This window comes from Stigmatopora nigra, chromosome 15 (assembly GCF_051989575.1).
Source record: "Stigmatopora nigra isolate UIUO_SnigA chromosome 15, RoL_Snig_1.1, whole genome shotgun sequence".
In the NCBI taxonomy this organism is placed as follows: domain Eukaryota; kingdom Metazoa; phylum Chordata; class Actinopteri; order Syngnathiformes; family Syngnathidae; genus Stigmatopora; species Stigmatopora nigra.
The window spans coordinates 4,153,416-4,176,728 of NC_135522.1; the positions used below are offsets into that span (position 1 = coordinate 4,153,416).

At 36.3% G+C, this 23,313-nt stretch overlaps 1 protein-coding gene across 1 annotated transcript in view; it reads right to left on the reverse strand.

The window, feature by feature from the left end:
* The window catches only part of elfn2b (extracellular leucine-rich repeat and fibronectin type III domain containing 2b), a 40,622-nt gene that overhangs the window by 15,516 nt on the left and 1,793 nt on the right, over window positions 1-23,313 (reverse strand). The window contains exons 2-3 of the mRNA XM_077734609.1: window positions 21,067-21,193; window positions 9,334-9,501 (exon numbers count right to left, since the gene is read on the reverse strand). The gene's annotated coding sequence lies outside the window, so the exon portion shown is untranslated. The remainder of the gene's footprint in view (window positions 1-9,333; window positions 9,502-21,066; window positions 21,194-23,313) is intronic.

Consider the following 23,313-nt stretch of genomic DNA (forward strand, 5'->3'; position numbering starts at 1 on the left):
ATTCAGATAATCTATGGTATTTATCAACATTGTTTGGAGGAATACATAAAATATTTTGCAAATGGTGGGGATGATTGGAGAAATGACTGGGAAAAGTGTAAAAAGGTAAAGATTTACAGCAAGTTATAGTAAGCACTAGAGAACAAAAAAAAAGATTAGAGGTGGATGAAATGTGGTTGGAGGACGGAGAGAAAGCTTTTAAGAGACAAAGTGATGAAACGAAATAGAGGATAATGATGGTTGGGGAGCACGGACAGAGAAAGATGGAGGAAGGATTTAAAACGTGTAATTACAGGGGGGTGGAACCGACGAAGTGAGGCACTAATAAACAGCATCAAAAAATCTTAAAAGAATGTATAGGCTGAAATGCACCACATTCAATAATTTTAAAAGGTATATTGGATGTTTATACTTATACAAAATACAACTTAAAGCATGGTTCAGAAAAAAGTACTGCTCATCAAACTGGCCGAATGTAAGAGGGATACAAATTTCTATATATATTAATGTATAAAGCCTGCAAAATGTTATTTTTAGGGTTGTTTGATTATATCCAATTAAGATATTTAACATTTTGCCTATTCTGGACTGTATCTACGACTCCAGGAGCTCTCCAAGGTACCATTGTCTGTGAATGTAGCATTACAGTTATTATTTTTATCTGTGGCTTGATTGTAAACCTGTTGGTTTGATGACAATTCACAATCTATTTATAGATTACGAACCTACACTAATAACATCGGACGTGTTCTTTCACTGAAACACATTTTCACTAAAGTCTCATACAATCACAATGAGCTTCACATAAAATGTCCAGAAGGTATAATTACATTTCTCCTTGCATTGTATTGTTGTCAGCTAAGCTTTCCCCAAGTGGCTAATTAAAGTTGTTGCTTCCACATAGTTTGAACTGCGTAATATTTCATTCTGTTTGTAGTATAGGGAAGTTTGTGATGTATTTTTCAGGTCAGAGCTGACGTGACGGAAGAAGCCAAAATGTTGCGCCTTCATTTATTCAAATAATCAAATTTGTATGACATTGCTAGCAGTACAACTATATATGGAATACTATAATTCATATTTTTTTTATAGTTTGGCTGGGCCTGAGGCCAGCCAAGTGGTTGTTAGCACATATGGCTTAGAGTTATAGAGAATGAGGGTTAAATCGCAGGTTCAGACCTTCAGACCTTCCTGTGTGGAGTTTGCATGGTCTGGCAATGCATGTGCGGGTTTTCTGTGGGTACTACGGTTTCCTCCTAGATCCCAAACCTGCCTGGCAACAAATTCAGGGTGTCACCCCACGACCCTTATGAGGGTAAGCAGTACGGAAAATGATTGAATTAGTTGAATAATAAGTAAACAAAATTGAAAATAAAACCTTTGTTTTATTCAAATTGATAATTCAAACACTATAATTCAATTCCAGTTGTACAATGACACTTGATTTGAATAAGAATCAGTTGAATGTTGAGTAATGTATACGACTGGTTTGTGCCAGCTGCCCTAAAGCATCAGTGTTGAGATGGGACTTGGCAACACTTGAGCCTCTTCATAAGAATGATCACAACTCTACATCTCATTGCTCCCAACCCCTCTGCTACATATTCACATGCACCAAAAAGCGCCCGGCTCACTCTCCTTTTCCCCCCAATTTTCTCAGTTGATTTCCTCCCCAGCTCACCAATGCCCTCTCTCCATTTCCACTCCTAAATCAAGCCTAATTGATGGTCTCACCTGCCTGTCTTTCTGCCACATTATCTCATTCTCCTCATTGTGAGCACTCCCCTCTAATCCAGCATCCATTTATCTCCCTCTAAAAAGCCCTCACAGAGTAATGCAAGAAACTGAACATAATGTATCATTGAAGAAATAAAGCTCTTGTTACAAACCACAAACCACCACACACACACACACGGACTCACAAAAAAACACATTTTCAGGGGACAATCTGAAAACCGAAAGTGAAAACCTTCTCACCTTGACAAGAGAAAAAAAAATAAGGCCATCTTCTGCAAATTTGCACCTTTTTGTGGAAGAATGGAACCTTCAAATGCAATTTTCTGATTCTAGATGCCCTCCTGTATCCAATTATATAAAAAAACATGTTCCAAAGCCATGCTGTTGCCATCCCAAAAAAAAAAAACTAATAGCGGTTAAGGTAATTTCTAAATTAAAGTTAACCACTCAAAATTAACTTAAATTTTTCCAACTCCAGTGCAATTTAAAACCAATTTAACCATATTAAAATACAGTATAGTCAGATTGAATCAACTACACACACTTTGCAGAGCCTTTAAGAAGTGTACCTCAACATTAAAGTGTACTTCATCATTATTTTTCTCTTTCATTAGTCAGCGTTGTTTGTTGGTCAAACAAAAAAAACCATGCTATACGAGGAAGCCAATTTGCATCCTCATCGCATATTTACAAAGAGCTCTGGATAGAATAATGAGAAGAGCAGATGGAAAAGGCTATAAAGATGTGGATGTGCCACACGGATGAAAGAGAAATTGTGAGAACTCAGTTGTGGGCAGGAAAGATTAAAACCCACAGGTGATAATAAACTGTAGAAAGAGTACAGAATGAATTCAATGAAATGATCTAATGCCTGACATTTTTTTTTGGCGTGGGCGAATGACATTTCTTAGATAAAACATTCACGATGGCTCATGAGCATATGGCCTATGATGGCAACCAAGCTTGTTAAAACAATGTGTAAAGTGGGATAACAATAGCAACATGTATTGGTAACACAAGTGATAATGATGGCTGCCGCTTGGTGGTTTGTATTTAGCCAAATAAAACTGGCTTGCACACAAAATAAAAACATCATCCAAGACTACTGAGATATTTGGAAGATGAATGAATTAATTACATTGTATATATTTAATATAAGTTTGATTGTGTCTGCAACATTTGGACCAGCCTCAAGCAATTTAGTATAAGTGATAAAATTAACAGAAAAGTCACTAATGTAGCAATATTAAAAACTGCCAATTACATTTGTATGAAGCGCAAAAGTAAAGTCCAAAACTAAAGACTGAGTTATAAAGAAAAGATGCAAGAAACGTGGAAGATTTAACAGAAGAATGTTGTCAAAAGCAAAGAGCTAACAAAATCCAAGCCACACAAGTTGATAAAGTCATAAACCATGTTATTATAATGGAAGATGCTTGTCCGAGCTCTTTCTAATGTGCACCGATCCACAGTACAAGTCTGAACACAATCTTGTTCTATAAAATATGAATAAAAACCATGTATACGGGATATACAATTTACATATTCATACTTAGAAATTCTTCACATTACCGGACTGCACTATGTCCACATAGAAGTAAGGGTTCCACCCTTAAGTACACAAATTTCCAACCAGTCATAAACAATACAAAGGGGAAAAAAATGGCCGTATTTTTCTTAGACAATGCAATGGCACCTCTTTGTTTCCCTCCTAAGCATCGCTGTTATCAAAAAGTTTAGTGACAAGTCACACATACTGCACTTATATGGTAATTGGAGCACTAAATGAGGACTTATTTCTCGTCTGAGACCTAGCCTTGTGCTATTTTTACCATAACGAACCGTGTCAGGGTTAAATTATCTAGGTAGCCTTGAATGTGTGCAGACGTGGTCAATAAATACGCAACGCTTGCTTTAAAGTTCTACAGCAATAACCTTTCTCTCCACATAACCCACAATCAAATACAATACAAACTCTTATTAGTAAAGTAACCCCATAGCAAAGTATCTTACTCAGAATAAGGGATATTGTCTTTCCTCTGCAAGGAAACCAGTATCAACTAGTGTTCAATCAACCTGGGAGGAAACAGGAGTACCTATAGAAAACCCACGCAAGTAAACAAGAACACACAGTGAAGACCGACCTGGAATTCAACCAGGAACCCCACAGATGTGAGGCCGATGCGATAACCACTCGGCGGCCTCTATTTGTATTATTATTGCAATATAAATGTAGTGATAAAGCTGAGTACACATCATTGACAGCAAGTTCCATTGCTACGCTGCAGGTAATACGGGTGAAGAAGCAGAGTTGTCCTAATTGCTCCTGATGAGCTGGTACCCACCTTGTTTGGAAGCTTCCACAATCAGTGAGCGACTCATTCTATGAGATGGTGAACGAGGTAATTAGGATCCCTAGGTGTTATATACTGTACAGCCAATTAACCCACTCTACGGCCCTGAAAACTCATTATTATTATAACTGACATTTTAAGGCTCATTAAGGAAATAGCTTAGAGTACACATGAGCCATTTTGTGTTTTTGCTTTCTATGTAGAGTAACAGTAGAAGTAGATGTTATACCACAATATTTAATACATTTTAACATTTTGAAGAGCACACGTATTTACATAATTACATTGCCCCAAGTGTTATATACTTTTACACTCCAGGAAGTAGAGTATGGTGGAAAAGCAATATAATAGCTTTACTAATGCTTAGATTGAGTACGTCAATATGTAAATTATCGCAAGGTACCATTTTTTTTATATATGTTTCTTTTTGTGGGGATTAAAAGTAAGTTTACTGAGCCAAAAGAAAACTCACATGAATGGTCCAATTCAAACAGCTTATATCTAAGATGAGGAGCTCGTTATATATTTATCCAAGCTTTTGTGCAAATGTTTGGTGTACTTTTCTTGAACCATCACAAATAATGAAGCATCTGAAGGGCCAGAACAAGGCCTGTGATAGAGATTTTTAAAAAAAAAGGAGATTTCTACTGATATCTTGGTATTGTTGCCTTGAGAAAAATGTGTATGTGATTATATTCATAGATAGAAACTGAAAATCTGAGTAAAACAGAAGGTATACATATATATACACATATACACACACACATATATATACATATACATATACACACATATACATATATACACATATACATATACATACATATACATACATATACATATATATATACATATGAGATGTGACAAGCAGTCAGCAGGCACATGCATATGCACGCACTGTTGATCTCTGATATTCTGCTTTCTGAGTACCAAAGCCTCTGGTCATACTTGAGATTTGTGCACAAGCATCATCCTATGCATGAAATTTACATCATAGGGACACAATACATATTCTCAGTACAATATTCCAACCTAAACAACAGTCAATAACCCTCTCGCTCAGAGGAGCTGCAAAATTCCCAAAGGAAGGCAGCTGGGAAGGCTTTTCTTATTCTTTCTGAAGAGCTGTTGTTTTGCATTGGTTTTTGAAGCATTCTGATTTGATTACATTTCTGGTTCAGTTCATGTAACATGCAGAATTGGCTGCATATGTGTTGTTTCTCTAGGTACTGTGGTTTAATTAATTGATCTTGATGGAAATATAGTTTTAATTTTAGATGTATCTTTTGGTGTAATTGCCTGATATCTTGTGGAAAGGGCAACATTATATTTACTGTAACTTTACATTATTGTCCAGACAGTTTTTAGTTCTCCTCTAACTCTTCCTATTTGAGAACAGATGGGTTTCATCTTTGGGAGTGTTTTTTTTTCACTTGCTAGTTGTTGAGCCTTGTTGTGTCCTGACCTTCATGTCTTTTTAGCTGGAGAATCACTCAGTAAGCTTTTGTTGTTGACGACCTGCTTTTCCAGCCAACTCAGCCTTGCCTTTTTGAAGAAGTTATTTTTTTTCCTTCAGTGGCATGAAAGCTTTTGTTGCTTGGAACTCCAAATAATAACATATGACTCTAAAATAAATTGACCTTTTCTCAAAAATCTCTTAAGCTTACTCATTTTCATGACAAAATATTTTTTTTTGGGCCATTTGCACATTATGAGGCCCTTAACATTAGATAAATAAAATACAATAAATAAAACTATATCATTTCAGGTCGTTAAAATTAGGGTCCTTGCTTCTATTATCGCTCTTAAATTCAAATGATCAGTAAAGTTCATAGTTATTAAACTATGTCAGAATTTATATGACAGGCAAAAGGTTAAAATGTATTTTTTTTACACCCCAATGGCTAAGATTTGAATACTACATTAAAATGTATGACGCTGAAAATGAACTGATATAACAGATAGATTTAAAAAGGGAAGGGTTGGGAACGACTGCTTGTATTTAAAGGAGGATTTACAAGATTGATGGCTTAATGGAAGTGATCAAGCACTTGCACCATCCATGGCATTTTGCCTTTTCTTTTTTGCACTATCTTACTGCAAGAAGATATTTACAGGCTGCCCCTTGCATTTAAAAAAAAGCCTCTTAGTCTCCTTAAATGTAGAGCAGCTACGTCTTAATCATGAACTTGCTGACTTGGAGAGCACAAAAGAAAATGAGTCACACAAAAAAGCGAAAAAGATAAAAATAAACACAGACAACCATTCCAGCCCGCTAGGTGAACCACTACACTATCAGGTGGCTTCTGTGTTTTTTTTTCTTCACACTCTGTTGTGGCAGCTGAACATGAGACCTCAGCAATTTCTAGCTGAGAAGAAAATTCCTACTTCCACAACCTGAATAATGCTATTTTTCCCTATTCCTTTTTTATACAAAGATGGTCAACAAGGGGACCCCTTTTCAAATGCCTCAACTTCAAGACAGCCGAGACATTAAAGCTGTGCAAAAGCCAAAAAGAATCCTTCCACAAGAGCATCTGAGAGGAGTCAGAGACAGTTTGTTGAACTACTGGTGAGAAAAATGTACTTAGAATTGAAATCATTGTTGAGCAAACCCTGCTGAAAGGGCACCTAAAACATCCAACAGTTAACTACTCCATCAATATAAAAATATGTATTTCTCTGACCCATATGTCTTGCCAAATGATCCAAAATTTAAATGAACTGTGTAAAAACCCAATGCCCCTAATGGTAAATGCCAAGGAAGGAAGAAACGGAAAATATTGCCGTTTTTTCCATTAAAAAATGAGCAATGTTCATATTCACACTACACAAGACAGCCAGTAACTTATCATTGAGTTTCAGACTTTGGAATATTCTTTGATCTCATTAAGTCCGTCAATAATTGCCCCCATTAGCAGCCTTTAACTGTTAATTGTTTCTCTTCTGCTAAAGTCGGAAAAATAATGTGTTCATTAGTATGCATGGTGTGACCTCACTGTCTACAATTGCACTAAGAAAAATGAATTCCTACATGAAATGCATAATAAAAGCTATAACTTCTATAGTTATTTTTAAGTTTTATTCTCTATTCTTTCAGACAAATGTCAATAAATAAACAGGTAATCTTTCCTTGTAGCCGATTTTGGAGCAAAAATAATCACCCAAACGTGTTTGCCTTCTCTATAAATGTAAAGTATTTGATTCCTTCTCACATTTTTAATTCACTTACAAGATAAGAAGTAGGTTGTAGCTGATTGGCATTAGTATGGAGTATGCAATTTCCTCATGCAAATTCAAATGACTCTATTAAGCTTCTTTTCTCATAATCCATTGGTCTTAACTTTTGTCTGTCTGAAATTGACTGTTATAAACTGTCTCTGTCCTTTCTTTACCCCGCTTGTGCCAAGTACAATTCTCTGCCTAAGATTTCCCGGTAGCTGTCTACAGTAAATGGGATGTTTAATTGTGATTGACAAGGTTAAAGAGCTCAGGGATTCTGCCTATCAACAAATTAGATATTTAAGATGACACCCTGTTTATTTCGGGTTGGGAGATTATAGCAAAATAGCCATATGCTTCTCTTTGTTACACAAATGAACAAAAAAACAAAAACAATGGGAAAAAGGCCCGTTTTAATGATGGAGTCGCTTGGCTTTCAGTGTAACTTGGAACCGTATCATTGTTTTTTTTAGATGTTGCATATTTTTGAACCATTGTGAAACACATTATCAAAAGAAAAACAGTAGCCCAGCAGGTTTCATGTTTTGATATCCACTGAACTGATATTAAAGGAGGTCTACTATATTATTTTAGATGCCAAGCAGTGTTTTGAATGTGAAAACAGGATGAAAAATGACAACAGGAAAATAAAACGCCCCCATAATTGAACTTTAAAGGTCTTCAGGAAAAAAAGTAGTGATAAAATGGTATGGCATTACGGTTTGTTGTGTCATTACGCAAAGTCAATTAGTGCCCAAAGCTGATGAGTTGCGTTCAAAAGGCTGAGTATCCTCAAATGCAGTCTTAAGTCAGTCGTCCATTTAATGCTTAGAAATGTTTAAATGGTTCTTGCAGTGCTTCAATGAGTTTCTGCATATCCTGTGGGGCTGCAAGTCCCAGTGACTGGTGGTGCATGCGAGGGGGACATCAGGCATGCCAGTACAAGGCCCTGAGAGTATGTTGCGAGCTATTCGCATCACACAGAGTTTATATTTAAAACCAAATATGACATTGGAGAACATAGTTGTGCGCCTGCATAATTTTAATTTGGAACTATTCTCTGCTCACCAACAAAATATAGTCAGGTAGAAGAGAATATTTTGAAAATACTGCATATATATGTACTACATGGAAAAATAGCATTAAAAAAATTATAATACCATACCAAATTTGAATGCCAAATAGAAAAAAGTGCATCTGCTTTAAAAGTTTAGCTTTACTAAACTACTTTTGTTACATATCAATTTATGTAGGAACACATAAATTGTGCAAATACATACATTGAACTTTTCTTTTAGACAACTGCATTAAACTCACTTTCATATAATGGCCCTAACCCTGCGAAGTCAATTTATCTCAAGACCACAGGAGGCAAAATATGAGGGGGAGTTTGCTTTGCATTACATTCTTCTTAACACAAGTGGGCGGAATGAACACAAAGACAAAGTAATTACAACAATTATTTCTTTTACGTTATCATTGGCCTGACACAGAGCACACTTTAACAATGCAGCTTGACGAGATACAATAGCAGTGGTAAGTGCAAAGCTGTCAGACCAAACGATAGCCCTGCCACTGAAATAAGCACAATAAGGCCATAAAAAAAGTTATAATAAATGCCTTTGAGCAAAGCACCAATACTAACTAATGGTTTTCTGCCTGCTGGGGCCAATCTTTGTCTGTGACAATGTCCACTTTGAGAAAATACGTTTGGTGCCCTCAAACAAAGTACCGCACTGTAAGTTTAAAGTCAATTGCCGTTAATGTGCAATCAATACTTACAAAGAAACCTAATATAAAACTATAAGACACTGTGGGAAGATTGACTGCTGATTACATTTTTATGGCACGGTAACAACTAATTACTAATTTGCACTTGAATTCACTTCATTTTTGTCATTGTTATTATTATTTTGAACATTATTAATGGTAGCAGTGGTTTAATTAGCAGTGTTTGTGTTGTAGTGTGTTAAAAGTTAAAATTTTAAAAGAAAAATGAGATAATAGGAACATGTCCTACCGTTTTCTCTTTTTTGCTTCAGATGCTGTGCTGCATATCACTTATGAAGAAGTGAGAAAATGATTTGACCAAAAAGTTGGCAAGAGATTGGACGAGTCAGAAGAGCTTCGGTCTGCTTTCTTATCTTGAACTCTCTTCTGAGGATTGGTGCTTTATCACAGGTTGAGTCTAGAAATGAAAGCAAAATGAATCAAAAACATCAAATTGAATTGTTGCCCTAAAGCAAGGGGTAGGGAACCTATGGCTCGGGAGCCACATGTAGCTTAAACCTTTCTGCATTGATTAGCATCAGGGTATTAATTTTGTCAACATAATTCTGGGACTTTTTCTACTTTCAAGGCAGTGAAATGACTAAAAATGCACACGTTTTCATGAATTTTTACTTTAGTAAATTCTGAGTATGGCTCTTAATGAATAACAATTGAAAATATGAATTGTTTTATAGCTCTCTCTGTCAAAAAGGTTCCTGACTCCTGCCCCAAAGAAAAGGTCGACTCTTCCAAATAAATAAACAACACTTATCATTTTTGTAAAGTATGTATAGTTTAAAAACAATGTATACTATTTTTTCATTGGCTTTTATAAGGATTGAGCAATAATCAACCAGTATTACCAATACAAACTCTACACTTGTGTCAACATTATGCTATGAAATGTCCAATGCCATCTTTGTTAACGAAAAAAAAATCATAATTCTGGAACCCATAACATTTGAATTGAGAGAAGATTGTACAAAACATTCATTCAATATGGCTACCAGCATTAAAACAATGGGAATTTAACAGCAACAACAATGAAAAAAAGGCTGTCATCGCTAGTTTATTGAACCACAACAACACCAATTCCGTGCAGGCTACGAAAAAAAACAGCAGTGGCGTGTCAATATGATAGCACTTTATCTGTTGTGCTTCTGTTAAATCACAAGAGAAAACAAGCACATGGAGCCATAATTACTGAGAAGGGGGATGTCAAACGAAGGAAGCCATGCCCTCATTTAAGTAGTGTTACAGTATATTCACTATATCATGGTACATAGTATCATGGTATACATTCTGAATGTCCATGAGGACACCTGTCAACTCACACCTCAACCAAACGGTCTATCTATGAATAATTTGTGCAAATTGCTGTCAAAAAGTGACATGCAGGCGCAATCCCCGCTGCATCTTCTCTTATATTTTTTTCCCATTTCCCACCCAAAAGCATTTTTAGCCCTCAACCAAAAGATACACACATACGCTGAAACACACAAAAGTCGGTTCGAGAGGACCCAAAAAAAAGAGAAGACTGTGACATCCAATTATCAGCAGTAAAACTGGACTGATTTTGCTTCTTCTTTCTCAGATTTAAATGGTTGGGGAGCTGCATTGTGCAGTTTACAGATTTTTTACTGTAAATAGAAGACAATTGTCTATAATTAATACAGGATTACTTCACTATTATTATTATTATTTGAATGAAATCTTTGAATTTTTTTCACACATCCCTAAAAACCTTCTTATATATATTTTAAATCCATGTTTCAATATGTGCATAAGCCTTTCAGTACTATTTTTGAGAACAATTTAATCGAGTGACTGGTTAACTGCCAGAAAAAAATTGTAGTTTTTTTAAGAGCCTTAAATAGAATGTATAAATGTGTTTTAGTAATGTGTATAGTTAGTACTATGAAGTAATGGAATGAGAATATACCAATAGAACAATTTTAGTTTATATGAGAATATGAGGAAGAAAAACATGTAAAAATGTATGAGACTGTTTCAATGAGTGTATATAATTAAGGGAAATTCAGCAGTACCCATGAGAGTGTAGCAGTAGTATGCACAAGTGTTTTAGGAGTGAAAGTGAGAGGTACTGTAATCCGGAATTGTGTCCCGAATGCCCCCCTTATAAACTCCAGTCACACTTAAGGACTAAAACAAACAGTCTTACATGCAAACAGGCTTTAAGGCTCACTGTTCAGGCAGAATAAAAGTGTCTCCCCAGTGTGCACTCGCTGTCTGAGAGTAGTCGAGTTCAAGAATTTGGTCCCCTTTCTATTTTCTATTTCATGGCTTTTCAAGAATTTTTGCGCTGAGATTGAAGATTGATACAAGGTTGTTGTTGCTGTTTTTTTTTTTTCCAGGAAAGCGTATATTATATTCAATTTGTAGTATATGTTATACTTGGAAAGAATTGTGACATTAGAATCTCATGAATAAATGTAGTTTGGAATTTGTGTTGGTTACGAGCAGCGTGATTGACTGATGTTAAAACCACATTTTTTTCTGGTTAATAGGAGAGAGATTTGTTGTGTTTTTCTGGTAAGAAAATGTGCTTTTTTAAGTGAAAAATGGAAAACAAAAACTTCTAAAATAATGATAAAAATAGAACATTATTTTTTATGTTGTGTAGTTAAAGAGCGGACATAATACAAAAAAATGCAAACAGAAAACTATTTATAAAATACACAATCATATATTTATATGTTATATATATTTAGATCTTTATGAAAACAGTGCGTGACTTAGTCAAATAATGCATAAAAACATTTTGCCTCAAACATTTTGTGTAAGGGGGGGGGGCTCCATTAAATGTTTGCAGAGTTGTAAGTTTAATGATTCATACTCAAAATGTTGTTTCAACTAACTGACTGACACAACAAACACCCAAATTGGAATGCATTTCAATTAATTCCCTAACACTAAATAAAGAATACTAATATCAGACCCCAAAAAAAGTGCAGAATATACAGGTATCATCTCACTCAAATGCATCTGAATGTTTTCAACTTGTCGCAATCGTGATGACGACAAACGGCAAGCATAAAACGTGCTTCTCTTTAGTAAATACATACTAAATATTTAAGAGCAACTCTCAGCAATCACTGTCACTTCTACAATCGAAATAGATTTGTAGGAGACGTTGAGCCTTTTGTCATTATTGTCAGGCTTTATGAGGTGACAACCCTTGCCTTTCAGAATGTGTGCTTTGATATCTCTCACACTCACACCCGTTTTATTTCTCTCACTCACGTCCTTTTTCCTCTCTCAATGCCGCATCCAAACAAACAGCTGTCGACACAACGAGATGGATTGGACGCAGATCAGTCAAAGCATTTGTCCGTAGGCTAGTGAGGTGTATCTAAGGGGTCGTAAGTAGAATATAAAACAAGCTCTTTATTATAACACCAAAAAAAAAATGATTTAAGAACTGAAATACTTTTGTGTGCATGTATGCATGCGTGTTATTGCACCATATGTCAATCTTTTCCCTCGGGGTGCATTTGTTCATCCGTCAGCGCGCAGAATATGTGCAGTGTTTCATTTCAGTGCTAGTTGTTCCAATGACTGAATTAAAACAGTATCTTTGTTTCGTTATTTAACATGTTTATTTTCCAACAAGATGTAGGTCTCTTAAAAAGTCTCGGCATGCTGGCTTTAAGGCTCACTGTTGCATGATGTTAGTCTTTGAGCATATTTTAATAATAATCTAATAATAAGAACAGCATTTTACTATGATGTTTCTTTCACTTGTGTACTTGTGTCTCAGAATCATATCTAAGCAAATAAATATTAAGTTAACAGGTGTTAAGGTACAAAATGTGGAAAAAATGCCAAAATTGTAATATTGTATTCAAACAAAACCAACTACAATCCCTGAAATATTTAAAAACAGCCTGTAGGGTAAAACATGGAGTGACAAAAGCAACATAATTTTAAGAATGTTGAGCAAACAGGTGTGAACATGGCAGGTGTGCCCACTCTACTGTGAGGGAGTGCACATCTGGTGAATATGTCGCTGTTGCTAAGATAATAGTGCTTAAGTCATGCACTTCTTATTGCACCTATTGAGTCGTTTAGTGCTAGTAAAGCCTCAAAGGCCAAGGGAATTCAAAATTCCAGTTGGGCTCTGTTAGAAAGACAAGAATGGGAAAGACAGGAGAAATTGGCTTCTAATGTGTGGCATACAATATATATATACACACACTCAGGTATATGAAATGTATATATGTGTATATATATGTATGGGTATATATGTGTATATATATATATGCATATATGTATACGTGTATTTATGTGTATATATATGTATATATGTGTATATGTGTATTTATGTGTATATATGTATATATGTGTATATATGTGTATACACATATATGTGTATGTATGTGTGTGTATGTATGTGTATATACATTTATGTATATATATAGGTGTATGTGTCTACATATGTACACATACATGTATACAAATATATACATATACATACACACACTTATATACATATATATTTATATATACATATACATACATACACATATATACATATATATTTATATATACATATACATATGTACACATATACATCATTTTTTTGAGTTAGTGGATGGTATTGTTTAGCTTCAAAATGTATTTTAATTATAAAATTACTTTCAAAATAACACCAAGTAAGCTTTTGTCCCTAGGCTGATGGATTAAGTGTTGAGCGCTTATGGAATTTAAACCCACAAAAGTGTGTTTGGCAAGTCCTTTCTGCTTTGGCCATAACAGACTGACTCCTCTGTGAACTCACAAAAAAAACCCCAGAACAATTGGAAATAAATCGAATCAATAAATAAAAAACACTAATGGAAGAAAATGCAGTAGAGGAGGAGCAATCAATGTTATTATCGAACGATATGAGAGAGTCATTTTTGGTCTTATTTTCTATCAATTTGTTATAGCCAACAGCTCTTTTGGCTTCAAAGACATCGTGCCGTTTGCCTGCGGACTTGACTTAAAGAGCATAAAAATGAATCTTAACTGAGATAAATGTTAAATAAGATCCATTTAATAATCTTTGAGAAGCATAGTAATACTGTATATGCAGCACATTTAATGGTGACACGGCTTAATACAAATCCAGTGGACGTTTGCAATCTATAATCCACTGTACCCAGGATCCGTTAGTCTACTCAGTGCAGCAATTCTGTCAGTAATAATACAAAGTGTACAGGTATGTGCCCTACAATGCATTTTAATTCCCCCTGACAATTCCATAGCTAGCATGTTTAAGTAATTGGGCTTAAATATGCAATCCGCATTGGTCTACTGATTTTGAGGCAAATATGAAAACATTTATTCCTCTACTCTGTAATGAATCATTTTCAGAACAATATTACAAATGCGCTACAATTAAAATTTAGGTCAAGTAAAAAAGGCTTTGGGTTAGTCTATCTAAAAATAAATGTAAGAATTCAATGAATGTCTTCAGGGATTTTAGGGCAGACATTCTGCCGTTTCTGAAGGCAGTGTCACACATTAAAATGCAAACAGATGCTTCAGTAGGACACGCCGACACATCCTCGGTAAAGTGTTCCAAGACACACTTCCAGAAACACACACACAGACTAGATAACATACACTATCTGCTTATAAAAGTGCACATGCATAGCTAAAATATTTATAACCTCATCTTAGCACTCTGATCTGTAGAGTGAAAGATGGCTTGAGAGAAAGAAAGAAAGAAAGAAAAAAAATGACTGGACGAGATGTGTGCTTATGCGTGTGATTGAGTGTGTATTCACAAATGAGTGAAAGATCTGAGTGATAACAACAGATAGAGTGAATGTGTGTGAGAGAGAGAAATGATTGTGCAGCACAGATGCCATATGAATCTAGGCCAGTAGAGAAGAAAAAAAAACAAGGCATTATTCCAAAATCCACTTTGTGTGTCTATGCATGTGTGAGTTTGAAGAAGTACAAATATTTTCATTGGAATGAAGCAATGTAGAAATGAATGTCTTTTCCGTATACATCTTCATTGCTCAATTTACCCTTCCATTTCACTCTCATCAAGCTTTTAATATTACAATGTTGGAGCTATAAATGCCAATTACATGCTCTTATATTTGGACGTCTCTTCCTCATTTATTCACAATCACGTTTTACCTGCACTGAAGTATTTGTAATACTTTTAATGGATTATTAGAAGCAGTGGCAGGGTTTTTCTGGTTGTTGGCATAACCATACATGGCGACAGATGGTCCCTAGTAAACACGTATATAGTTCACACTGGCATACAGTAAACAATAACAAAAAAAGAGCTGATGTATGTATTCCTATCAATTTTTACCGAGTAAACAGTTATGATAGGAGTAGATGACTGGTCACCATTTCTATATGATTACTAGTAAATGGCAGTACTGCAGTGCTCTTTACTCACAGCCTGAAAGATTGAACGTAGGAAGAAAAGATCATGTGACGTTTAAATCGGATTCTGGCACTATTATGGGAATGAACATAGTCAATTCAAATCATTCTATATATGTTTATTAATAGATTTTCTTCCATTGTGTCTCTTCTAGGCAGAAAACATAAAGACTGGAATTTTCCCAGGTAGAGTATGTTATGGATTTCTTTGTTTGCAAAAGATTATGTGGGTGTCCATACACCAGAACACGCGCATTGGCACACTATATGAACCCTTGTTTCTGTGAGTTTCCAAAAGGAAAGCCAACGCCTTACATCAAACATACACAGATAAGCACCCTTTTCCCTACTCTGATAACAGCTTGTCTAGTACATGCAGTATTTATCGGGGTTCCTCTCCATGTGACTGTGTTTTCTGCATTGAGTGCACATTTTAACTTAGATACTATTAGACAGCGTGGAAATTGTGTGTATTGTGGACACTTTGCCAGGCTTTATTATATAAAAGACTTTCAAATGCACGACTTACAAAAGGTGGAAAATGACAACAAGCAAGTAGACCTTAGACTTTCTTTTCTTTGATTGAAAAGCTTTTTTTTAAATGAGTAAATTCCATTTTGCACCTTATTGTTTGGACTGAGTAATAAGGACACAAATCAGCCGCCATAGTGAGGAGGGCATTTCAGTAACAGGCATCCACAGCAGCTGACATTTAAGGAGTTCCAGTTAGGTCAAAGTAAATGCTCTACATTTATAAAGCACCTCAAACAGTCTTTACAGTGCCGCTTAATTCACCTATTCACACATAATGATGCCATATGTTGCCATGGGGAAAATGTTAACGACATTCACCTCTTGCTCGATGATATTTCAAGCGGACCGCAGGGGGATTCGAAATTGAACTTGTAATCTTTCAAATCTTAGACAGCTGCTCAAGTGAGCCAAACCTTTTGTGTTTCTCACCATCTTTGTTTCAACCTATATTAATACTGCTGTTGGCCAGTATACTACGTCTACAAGACTGCCTCTATCATAACAATTTGGCACAATGACAAAGAGAATTTTCCACATTTGATAGTGACTTTCCTCTCATCTCTGTGTTTAAAGCCTGCAGCAAAGCAACTAAAACAGCACGACATAGTCCCATGACAAGTTGGGACTGTCTTCCCTTCTAAAATCTCATCAACGAACCATTGTCAACCTTGACTCCGCCTCTGGCCTGAGGGGGATCTACCACAGGCTCCTGGCATCGAGGGAACGATTCGAGTTGTGAAACACGGCGTTGGTATCGATTGCATTGCAACAGCTGGTAGGCTAAAAGTGAACGCAGTATGCTTCGGACCAGGATGACATGTGGAGGAGTAAGTGTGAATGCTTCCCAAGGGTTATCCTTCTTAGGATCTTTGCATAATCCCTCTTGGTGGATACAGAAATCAATAAGAAGGTTGTGCCTTGAAATGTGAAGCTAGCGGAGGTGGGCCAAGCAGCCCTGTTGAATACCAGATCAGAAGAATTACATAATGCGCACCAAGGCCAATATCTTGGGCATATATTCTTTTTCTTCACTGCTTGTCCTTAGCAGATCATGATCAGGATGGAATCTATGGCGGAAAACTCTGTGTTCGAGGTTGGACACATCTTAAACTGGCTCTCAACCAGTTTCAGAATCATATTGTTGTATTAAATGACACAAGCAGGAAATACTAACTTCTCAAAGAAAGGCAAGAGACAATATTTGAAGGTCCAACTTTTCCAGAATAGTCTAAAAAATGCTAACTACACTATCATGGAGAGATCCAAGAAAGGTTGACCTCTTTATTTCAAGTCTGCTGTTGATAAAGACTGCGTTTACTTTAATGGAAGGTCCAGTTAAAAGTGTTATCATAATACTAAACTATTTTTATTACTAACACTTATTATCAATATGATGTACAATGTAACCCCAAAGGCCTGTTTTAGGTTGTTTATCATCACTTCCCCTTTCAAATAATAAAAAATGAAGCATAAATATAATTATATCTTGAAATGAATGCTCTTTTTTAAATTATAAACACAAAAGAACAAGAGTGTAAACTTCTTTTTTAACAGTCATGGCATGATTTGTATTGATAGAAAAAGTAGCCATGATAAAATGAATCTGTAGCGGCAGGTAATTGAGTGGCATTTCTTAACCTGACTAATCACATGCCCTGTAATAGCTCTAATGACCAACCAAATGTGCTCCATAATTCAATTGACCTGACGCACCTACATAAATTCATTCGGCCACCAAAGCCCAAAGTGTGTTGGCCTCGCTAACTGTTGAGGTCATCATGCTTTAACTACACTAATGGCTTTGTCTGTTAACCTATTTCAACTAGACAGTATTTCGATCAAATGAGGACCTTCACAGAAGATTAACAAAATGTGGCAGCCAATATCTTTTTCTTTTACCACATTTTGCAATCTTACACGGACTATGACCAGAATAAAAATGTACAAAATAACTAAAAATAATGATTTAAACCCCAACTACATACCTAATGCCTACACACAAAAAAAACTCAATAAAAAAATGCCAGATTACATAAGAAGGATTATAGTGGTTATCGACTGGCTTTTGTAAGTAACTACAGTATCATAATTTCCACCAAATATATAAACAAAGACTAGATTTATCAAAAGACAAATAAATAGCAGCCTTAACAATACATTTTGCCAAAGTGCTTTGATGCCATTGTAAATAAGCACAGCAAACTCTTTCTGCTTTTAGGATTTCATTTGTCATAAAAAAAGATACTTTTTCCTCCTTGTTATTATGTGGCTCAATAAACACCATTCTCACTTAGTCTTGGAGTTTACTATAACATTGTACTTTTTTTCTCAACAGCTGCACAACATCCATCAGCTCTCAGGAGCTCCACAAAACACAGTGCGATGGATTTTCTGAATTATGACCAACATAGTTCAATGCAGTTCTGATGAACTCAAGATTACAGAGAAATAAGGCAGTAAGCTTGCAAGATAGGTAGTCATTAATCAGGTCACTTCCATTTTACTCCATTACCCCCATGTCTGCAGCCTGCTACAACAGTGATAGGTAATTTAAATTGATTGGCTATTGATCATTATTTCTCCAATTGTACATTAATCGATAGCATCAATATCATGGAGGAAGAATTCTGCTAGGTAATAAATACATTGGAGACATTTATGGTATATAAAGAACAAAAAATAACTAAAATAAACTATAAATATGTAAGGGCAGGGCAGCTTTACTTACATTTTCTATGTAGCTCCCTAATTCAAGTGGTTGTGACCAAAGATTGATGGCAGTGTGGACGACAAAGGTCTTAGGGAGGGATTTCATTATTGACTGCAGTGGGAGAAATTTACAACACTATAAAACTCCATAGAGCGTATTCATACCGAGGCTCACGTACAAACTATTGACTATTGATCAGAGTGGATGTCCTATTGAGAAATGCCTCTTTTGTTTGAAGCTTGCCAAGACAAATGACTAGTTTTTTCCTTTTATAGCTTCAAAATGGTCATCACCTCCTTTTCTGTAGAACTAGAAACCCCAGCGGTGCTGTTTTAATTATTCAGAGTTGCATTGAAAACTATCAATAATATAAAGGTTTAATCTCTACTGAAGGAGCAATTGAAAACTCCAGAGAGCTATTCAAAGCAGCTTTGAAAGATTGTTTCGATTTCAATAGTATTCCACTGAAACACACTGTTAATAGACGCAAATATACTTTCAATGATACCCAATGGCAAAGCTCAAATGAACAATAAACCTTAACATTGTGTCCTAAAACACTGTTTGCAATAATGGCAAAATAGTATGATATGTTTGTTTATCTAACCCACAATACCTAAAATAATTGACTATTCATCCATCTTTTTGAAAAACTTCATTAAAGCTGCAAGTGAAATGCCTTTAGGCTTTAGTGTTAACCTGTTGAGCAAAGAAAAACTACTTACTGGAAAAAAAAACATCTGCCAAGTATGAAATATTCTACTAATGGAAAATAAAGTAGGGATCCTATCACAAATTCTCAAAAAACAGAGATATAGAAAGATATATTTATACACAAACACACACACTCATATTTTGTATATTTTTTTAAATTTAGGGCTGCAGTTAGCTGGCTCTATTGCGACAAACTTTGATCTCAAAAGTGGCTGCTGAACTGGTCACTATTGTCTCACAGCACACATATACCAGATATTGACAATAACATCCCCACCCTCAGTAAATGGCCACGACTGCAAATCCCTCCCTCCCTCCCTTCTGCAACAAGGTCCGGCAAACCAGTAATCACCTTTATTAAAATGGGCCTAAATATTTCCATAGAAGCAAGATTTTTGCTGCTGTACAAAATCTTAAATCTCCTCAGAATAGGTCAGTGTACCTAATAAAAAAATTCATAATACCTTAGTTGGACTACTGCATGTTGAACTATAAATAAATGTTTTTGTGTGGCCTCCCCCATCTCCCCAAATGACTAATGTGATCAGAATGTGTTTGCTCTAATCTGATCAAGCATGCATGTGCATAATCAAGCATGCAATCTCCTCAGCATGAGGGAGGGGTTCACAACCCGCCAACGTGCTGGCTCAGCAAACTACGCTATCCAGGGTGCTGAAGTTGCCCACTGCGCTCCATTCACACCATCAATTCATCTCCAACATACAAGCCACGCTAGTACGATTTAAACCATCTTAGAGGAGCTCCTTCCATTCCCAGTTACTGACAGGCATGAGATCCTCTTGTTGGCCTGAGCATCCAAAATGCGTGGGCGGTATCCGTGTGCTCCGGACACTGTTGCTGCCAGTGTCAGGAATCTCTCATTCTCTGTCTCTCTCCTTCTCTCTCCCACTTCCGATCTCTCATTCACTCACAGGCACACGGTCAAACACAGCAGGCACGGGGTGCTCAAAGCAGCTGACACCCAAGCGTTCATTGCAGGTGAAGTGAGTGTCCGTGCACGTATGTGCGCGTTTGTACGTCAACACTGCCGTTGAGCCGCCGGGACGTTCAACATGCACACACACACACACATGCATACTCATTCTGCCTGTTTTATCCCCTGCGTGATTCCTCCCACGACTCTAAATCCCTCTCACACATCTGTCCATGGCGCAGCCTGTCCAATCTTTCTTTCGCTGCAAAGCACCCCCCCTTCAAGACCGCCCATTCCACCCCACCGCACCAGACTCATTCATTTCTACACTTTAAATCAAAGCCCATTTTAACCATACAGTTTAATTCCTCACACTAAAACTGCTTTGTGGTGCACCAAAACAACTATGTGAAAGAGAAAAAGAACAATCCCATACGGAGTAGTCATCAAGACTATTCCGATGCTTAACACTGAATCTACATTGCTATGCATTAGGATGGAAAATAAAACCCAAATATTGTGAGAAGACAGTTCAAGCCAGCAGAAAAGAGAAGTCACAAGTACATGCGCAATATCTCTGACACAATATCCATCTTTGCAAGACTGTAGTATATCATTTTAAAAGGCAAGCAGGGTTAATATTATAAAGAGGGTAGAATTGAGTACTGTACCTGTTTAATTGTTTCCTTTCCAAACTGTTGGTCCAAAAAAGAGGGGGAGATGATTCTTTTTCTCATCCACCGTGTCGTCGAAGGCTAAGCAGTAGCAGCAGCGCGGTGGTAGAGAAGGACTGAGAGACTGAGAGAGTTAGAGAGAGAGGGAAAGAGAGAGAGATTTTTCATATGGCAAGTGCAGTTGAGTTGTGTTGCATCTATGCCTTAATTTCTACTTCATAAAAACATTTGTATTCATATTTGTCTAATAAGAACATGTGTATGCATTAGGCACTCCTTGCACAATCTAATAAGCTCCAAAATCAGGCTTGCGGCAGTAAATCTGCTTTTCACTAGATAATGATGCTCAGTTTTGATACAGCTGGCAAGAAAAAACATGGCTTTTCTATGCAGTGGTGGAATTCATGATAGAGAGACTTGCCTTATCAACATAATATTACAATTATTGACTCTAAAACTAACTTGTATTCCCACACAAACCAAAGTAGAACATATATAAACTACATGGAGTAATGCTACACACCCAAAATTTAGCAATCCTAACATTTTAATTTCTCGTCAGGAACTTGAGACCTTAATGCCTTGCTTTATTTCCACACCATAAACTGTTATGTATGTCATCGTTTTTTTCTTTGTGCAAGAGATCCCCTTATAGTACTAAAGGGTAATGTATTCTCACATAGTGATGGCCATGCATTTAATTTAGTCAAACCTTAATTGCCCCCTAAGTCTGCATTGCATGTCTTTGAGTGATTTTACTTGGTTACACAAATAATTCAAAAGCTAAATTAAAAATATATATAAAAATAGGTTTAGACAAACAACTATGCAAGTAAACAATTGATCTGCCCAGTACTCATAACAAGTTAACTTTTCACTAAGCTCAAATTAGTCATTATGTAATAGAAACAATCAAAAACACCAAAAAACAAGGCACTGTTAAAGGGAATGGAACAAAGCCTACTAATTGGTTCACTGTCCATCCAATGCATTCTGCATACTTTTCCAAAATGTAAATTTAAATCTTTCCACAAAATCCCCAAAACCTCATCTAAAAATATTAAACCACAATCATAACATCAATAATTTTAAACTAATGACACCAATACTTTTGCTTTCCTTTTTGAATGGCAAACTGAAGTTGGACCATTTCACACAGCAAACCTGATGATTCCTCCACCAAATGTGTAACTATCTATAAAATAAAATGAGAATGATGTGCAGTAAGGTTGTCTTAGTCGAGCCACTATCCAGATTGACGTAAAGAAATATAGTGAAGGTGCGATCATACTCAATTAACACTCCCTCGTCCTCATTTCTCACTCCCTTTAGTCTCGCTTACAGCAGCAGGAGGAGTGCACGCGCAGAGGCACGTGCAAACAGCTCATTAACTCTCCTTTGCGCCATCTCGCCTTTTTTTTTCTTCTTCTCTTCCCTCTAGAAGATTATTTGCTCCGGAAACTGACGCAGTACCCAAACTCTCATTAATATTTTCTCATTATCAGTGCTTCAAGTGTGAAGCAATGGCACAAAGGCTTGTCTTGGCATGATGCTCGACAAAGCTGTTATCTATTGCTGCTTCTGGGAGGAAGAAGAGTGGTCATGTGTGATGAGGTGCTAAGTGCTTCTGTGCACAATAGGCAACATTGTATGTCTCATATATGTGACATAATAGCCATGATTTCATTTCTTGCCATAGCGATCATTGATTACTGCAAAGCCGAACTGGATGAACGACACTTTGAGAAAATACAGACCTACACACCATCCAAATAGCACTTGTAAATTCATCTTTTAACAATCCAATCTGCATTTACTGCAGTATATTCATTGCCTTATTGGCATTTGGAACCAGTATTGTAAGATGAAAAGTCCAAATGAGGAGCCGCTGAGTGGTTAGTATGTCGGCCTCACAGTAGGGGGACCTGGGTTCAAATCCAGGTCACTCCACCTATGTGGAATTTTGTTCTTTCGGGGCCTGCATTGGGTTTTCTCCGGGTATAAAAATCAATAAATAAAACACCCTTAAATTGTCTGCAGGTTATAACAGGGAATATATAGGAGTACAACATTTAACACCAACAATATAATAAGATTTAAGATGAAAAATAAACGTATTGAGAGATTTTCAGTTTTCTCTGCCACAAATGTTGGCCAATTTTATTTGTTTTTATCATTTAGAGGTCAGTCTTAGGGACTGTTTATATGAGGTAAACATTACAGCGCAAACATTGACCTGTGGAG